Below are 6,397 nucleotides of genomic sequence, written 5' to 3' on the forward strand. Positions count from 1 at the left end.
CCAAAACGACGTTAATTAATTTTTCGTTTTAATTATTAAGAATCGAAGCTTATAAATACTGCTTCCACCCAAATTTTTAGTGTTAATTTTGTTATCTATTTAAAACCAAGCAAAATTTTGAAAGAAAAAGAAATAATTTTCAAAAACTTTTTTTTTAGAATTTAACTAAAAATCAAGTATTTTTTTTTAGTAAATCCTAAATCATAATTGATAAATTAGAAGGAAACATGCATAGTTTTAAAAAACAGAAAATAGAAAACAAAATAGTTATCAAATAGTTTTGGAACCTTTTAATAACTATTGATTTTTTGTTCATCCACTTGTTTCTTTGTTTTGTTAATTACTTTCTCAAGTGTTCAAAATCTAAGTCAAGTTATAAAAACTAAAAGAAGTAGTTTTTAAAAGACTAAGACCCGTTTGGTATCCATTTGATTTTTTGTTTTTTGTTTTTTAAACTTAAGTCTATAGACACTACAAATTTCTTCCTTTGTCATCTACTTTTCACTAATGATTTAAAAAACTAAGTCAAATTTTGAAAACTAAAAAAAATAACTTTGAAAAACTTGTTTTTGTTTTTGAAATTTAGCTAAGAATTCAACCATTGTACTTAAGAAAGATGCAAATAATTATAAGAAATTGAGAGGAAATAAGCTTAATTTTCAAAAACCAAAAACTAAAAACGAAATGGTTACCAAACTAGGCCATATTTGTTTAAGTGACAAAGCTGTTGAAAATATTTTTAAATATAACAAAATGTCATTGTCTATAAGTGATAAACAATGATAAACAAAGTTACACTGATAGATGTCCATCACTATTTATTAATGATAGATAATGACATTTGGTTGCATTTGTAAAAAAAAAAAAAAAAAACTCATTTTCTTATATTTAAAAACAACATTTTATAAATATGTTTTTGTTTTTAAAATTGGGTAAAAACTCACATTTGTTCAGGGAGATTAAAACGATAAAATAAAAGATGAACAAAAAAACAAGCATAATTTATAAAAATAGAAAACTAAAAATGAGATGTGTGTCAAAATTTATGTTAGGTTGATGTGTTCCATGTATTGAGCCTATCATACATTCATCCCATACATATATTGAATTTTGCCTATGACATGATATCAGCAGTCAACTGTTTTCCTTCATGAAATCATATCCAAGTAAATAAATAATAAGGTCGGACCAAATTAAGTTGTTGAATGAAAAATATCCTAATTGATACACTATATTAAATAATAATTAAATATTTATTACAATCAATTGCCCCTATAGCTCAGTGGTAGACCGTCAGTCTTGTAAACTGAAGGTCTGTAGTTCGATCCTGCATGGGGGCAATTCGTTTTCTCCATATTTCAATCATCAATCATTTCCACATCTCCATCTTATAAGCGTGTTAACTAGTTTTGGTACATAATACCATTCGACGCATTTCTTTATCTTTACACCAAGAGATAGATCATTCATTCTCACCATCAATCATTTTCAAAAGCATAAACACGAGACGCACAACCAGTTTTTGAAATGCGTTAGAAGGTTTTCTCCTTATAAAAACCCTTACTATAAGTTCTTGTTACTTCTTAATGGTCACTCATGCGCCGATTTAGATAACTCACCTTCATTTTGGCTTTTCCCCACGGGTATTATGCGAACATCCAATTACGAGCAAGTACCCTTCACGACTAAACTCTTATCTAAGTTTTATGTTTTCTCTTTTCCTTGGGCTTAGACAGTGAAGTTGGGATGCATTGGTCTTGGTTATCTATCTTCGTTTCGGGTTGCCCCCATGGGTGTCATGCAGATATCCAACTACGAATAAGTGTCATTTTCAACTAAACTCATATCAAGTTGGGTTCCCCTTGCGCTGATAGTGGAGTCTTGTTATTATGTTCAAAAACTCTCTTCTTTTTCCCAACAATCTTTTTAAATGAAATGATTGAAATTTTGAAGATTTTTATAAATGAGAAAATGCATCGATTCAAACCTTCTCACCCCCAAATTTTGGAGGTAGACAAGGTTCTCATTGCTGAAAAAGAACTACAAGAATGTCTTAGAAAACCTCAAAAGGAGGTTGGAGGTGAGGCTTGCTCGCATGGAAAATCAAAGATATGTTTCATTCAGTGAGGTTCTTAGACTTAGATTTCTAACACCTATCCTAAATACTTTTTGAGTTATCAGACATTAATGTCATCATCGAGGTATCAAAGCACGATGCAAAACACATGAATAATAATAAGGCAGAATAGATGGAATATTTAAAACAAACACAAGGATCAAAATGACATATTGCATTCATGATGAAGATAATTACATGAAATTTGAAATGGATAAACGCATATAAAAGTTTTAACAAAATCATAATAAAAAAACCAACACCCCCAAATTTGATCATGAGGCCTGCGCATCATCCCTGTGTTCAAGGGTAGGGTCTTCATCCATGAATTTGAGGGGATCTTTTGTTGGCTTTTATGTCCTAAAATCGTGGTTTGTAAATAATAAACTTATGCATGTATAGCTACCCAATCGATGAGAATTACTAATCTCTACAAAGGCCAAAAATAAATTAATCCGAACCAATTGAGCGTCCTAATTCGTAATTAAGGCTGAAAAGACCATGCATCAACTAACCTACATGCTCCTAGATCCAATCGGGTCCTCATCGACTATAAGGAACTAGAAACACATGCATTAAGATTCAGGATTCAACTATGTTGATCAAGTGTCAGGACAACCATGTTCAAATAATCAATTTATTCTTTAAATCTGGATTAAACGTGTGATGCAAAGATTCAAGACCAGCCTATAAACCTAAGCACACTCATCATCTATGGTATAAGGGTAAATTAAAAGCATGGACGATTACAAGGATGTGTGCGAGCTTGAATTTAACTAGCTAAAATATGCGATCATGATAGGGGCGTCAATCCAACACATAAAAGCAAGTCTAAATTAAACAAGATTCAAGGAAAACATAATTCTAATTTAAAGCATAAAAATTGAATAGAAAACTCATCAAAATACAAGAATGTTCGATCCAAGAACTAAACGAAAGATTACCTCATTGATTCATAGATAAACCAATGTGATACAAACCAAAACATGTCCATAATCCGAAATAAAATAAAAAGTAACCTAAAGATACTGAAAAATTGAAGGAAAAGGAAGAAGGATGAAGTTTTACTTCGGCCTCCATCAATTTGGCCTCCTAAATTCGGCATTCACCTCCAAAAATCAACATATCTTGACCTAGGGCTGAGGAGAAGTATATATAAAGATCAGTGTAGCATTGCAATGCTTGGAATAGCATTGCAGCGCTGATGTGACCAAAAGGAAGCGTCAGGCAAGAAGTCTAATGCATGGCCAATGCTCACTTGCATGCGCGCCTTGTTGCTTGTCCATCAATTGTCGTAGCGTTGCAACGCTCTAGAGAAGCATTGCAACGTCGGTGCTTCTATCTTTCAGTGATGAAATTCAGGCGTTGGAACGCTAACGATGATTCAACTTCGGAGCGTTGTAACAGTTGGGGTAGCATTGCAACGCTCCCCTACACTCTAAACTTCTGCCTTCAAGCGTTGCACAAGTATCAAGCTTTAGCCAATTATGAGCGTTGTGACTCTTCGGTAGGGGCATTTTGGTCATTTTGATTCCTTTGAAGCCCAAATGCTCAAATTAACTCCAAATTGCTTAAAATTAACCTCATTCTTAATCAAATGATTAATTCTATCTCTATGTTGCTCGATACTTGCAAAATAGAGAAATAAACATGTAAAATACAAAATAGAGAAATAAACATGTAAAATACAAAATAGGACTAATAACTCTTTTTGAGAGCTAACACTCAGGATTCAAGTCATATTATCTATGGTCATCTTGGTGAAATGTAAGTTTCTATTATGAACGGCGATATATAATGAGACTAAACATTTTGTGGTCCGATTTTATAGAATCTTCTTTTATAGAATATCCCCGCTCCCATGTCCCCACATAAATGGTCAGGATCAGATCATTTGTAGTACTTTACAACAATTGTAACACCTACAAAGTAGGTCATACTCATAATGTCACTAGAATAAGGTATCCAGCATTATCCATCTACTACAGACCATTTAGGTTATCACTTAAATATGATCCACCCGTATGTCTCTACATACATGTTTAAGCTACAAGATAACTCTAGATGTTAGTTTATTGGTTTGTGGTTAATGCAACCAATTTTGAAATAAAACATCAAATATTTTATTACATAAATAAAATGTTTGTACATTACAAATAAAAATTATAGAACCCTATAAGATTTAGGGCATCAACCCTAATAATGTATACACTAGTTGGACCAAATTTCTAAGGAGAAGGTGGCTAAGTCGGAGGTGGACACCCTAGGAAGTTAAATGGCAACATGACATTAAGTTGACTAAGTGTCAAAGCTTGAGGTGGACGCTAAGGAGACAGTGAAAAAGCATGCATAGTGTTGGATTGACACCTCAGAAGAAGCCATGCGTTGGACATTGCATGGTAAAGGCACCTAGGTCTTACATGCAAGTAGGTGGGGGCAAAGGTTATGCGTTGGCTCAACATGAAGTATGTAGGAATGTATCAATAGCAGCGGAAGTACAAGGATCATCTAAGCATTCAAATTCACTAATTTTGGCATAATATAAAGCATGCTTCTGCAGAAAAAAAGGAGTTTCAAGACATACCTCTTGTAGAACTTCTTCAAAGCTCCATCTCCAGGTGTTATCTTCTCCATATCTTATTGTAGACCACCTCAAGATCTTCTCCACTATTCTCTTGGCGTGGGACTCAAAAAAAGCTTGAATCAAGGGATGAAGGAGAATAGCTCACTGCAACAACCTTTGTTGAAGAACCTTTCTTCAAACAAAATTTTCTCTCAAAATTCTGTAGATTGCATACCCGATTTTCACTCCAATCTTCTCATTATATTGCAGATCAACATGCAAAGAGAAGAGCTGCATGTGTTGCAGCTCATGCTTGGAGAAGACAAGGCAAATATATTGCTATATGTGTGAGCTAGTTAAGTAATGGATAATGGAAAAAACCATTTTTCTATTTTGTTTTTTTGTTTTTTTTTTCAATTTTATCCAAAAATCAAATTTTGATTTTAAAAAATGAAAATTTAATTAATTTCATAAATTAATTATTAAATAAAACTTAATTAATTTAATATCAAATCTTAAATTAATTTTAACACATATCCATCTTTATATATTTAAATCATATTTAAATATATAAATTCTCCTATTCTGTTTAATTATAAAATTAAACATAATTATATCTCATATAATTACTAATTCCTTTAATTTTAATTTGAGCGTTTCAAATTAACTAATCACGCTATTCTTGAGCTAGTCCGTTACAAGCTAGTAAGGGGACCTCACGGACCTACAGATTATGGGCTCTAACGATCCGAGATTAATTGGCTAAACTCATTAGATCAAATTAATCTCCATTCGTTAATTAATGGGTCACTTCACTAAAGCCCATAGTTGCACTCCCCCCACTGTAGATATATTATGTCCACATGATTTAACCATAATCAGCAAGTCGACTCTTCACAGGTTGTTCGTAATAATAGTTGGGTCAAATATCTGTTTTACCCCTGGAATTACCTCTTATTCCTTAAGTCTCTACTGATCCTCTAATGAATAATTGGTTTGTGATCCAATCACCAACTAAACTCTCTCAGCCCAGTGAGAGGGTGGGGCTTCTTGTTCAAGACCTGGATTTAGTACTTGAAAGAACAACCTTTCTCCTATCCCTAAATCATGTAGGCGTGAACTCCGTCTTACACCCTATGTCCCCAGCTATCTATCCGGTCTTACCTTTAAAATAGGAGTCTTATTAAGTCGGTGTTGTTGAGCCAACCCTCAACTATGCAAATCTAAGGGCAATTCCAAATAAACAGGAGTTCATAGTTAGCTCAGGATTAAGATCAAGTTACCTAGGTGATCTAGGTGAAATAGTCAGTCTTAAACAGTAAATAGCGTTATAAAGTAAGAGTGACTTATTTCTTGATCCCAATCTTATGCAAACTCATTGCATAGGACGCCCCCACTTCTCATGTCATAACATGTACGAATTAGGATCACATCGTTTGTAGCACTTTACAACTTTTTGTAATAACTACAGAGTAGGCCGCATCCAATGGTGTTACCAGAATAAGGTACTCAACCTCATTCATGTACCATAGATCATTTTGACTATTTACTTGAACTCGATCCACTCTTATGTCTCCACATAAAGTTCAAGTACTCATACAATAGTCATAGGTCTTAGTTTATTGGATTTAGACTTTCATACAATTTATGAGATCAATAACAAGTATATTGATAATAGAAAATGTTTATCATTTTACAAACTGCGAGTTTTAGGATAT

At 33.1% G+C, this 6,397-nt stretch overlaps 1 non-coding gene across 1 annotated transcript; it reads left to right on the forward strand.

Annotated features, from left to right (window-relative positions):
* Nucleotides 1-1,268: 1,268 nt before the first annotated feature.
* On the forward strand, nt 1,269-1,340 carry TRNAT-UGU (transfer RNA threonine (anticodon UGU)). Its single transcript has one exon. It is a non-coding gene; the product is annotated as a tRNA-Thr (tRNA).
* Nucleotides 1,341-6,397: the final 5,057 nt, after the last annotated feature.

This window comes from Benincasa hispida, chromosome 7 (genome assembly GCF_027475165.1).
Source record: "Benincasa hispida cultivar pf3 chromosome 7, pf3_genome.v1.1, whole genome shotgun sequence".
NCBI classification, from domain to species: Eukaryota; Viridiplantae; Streptophyta; class Magnoliopsida; order Cucurbitales; family Cucurbitaceae; genus Benincasa; species Benincasa hispida.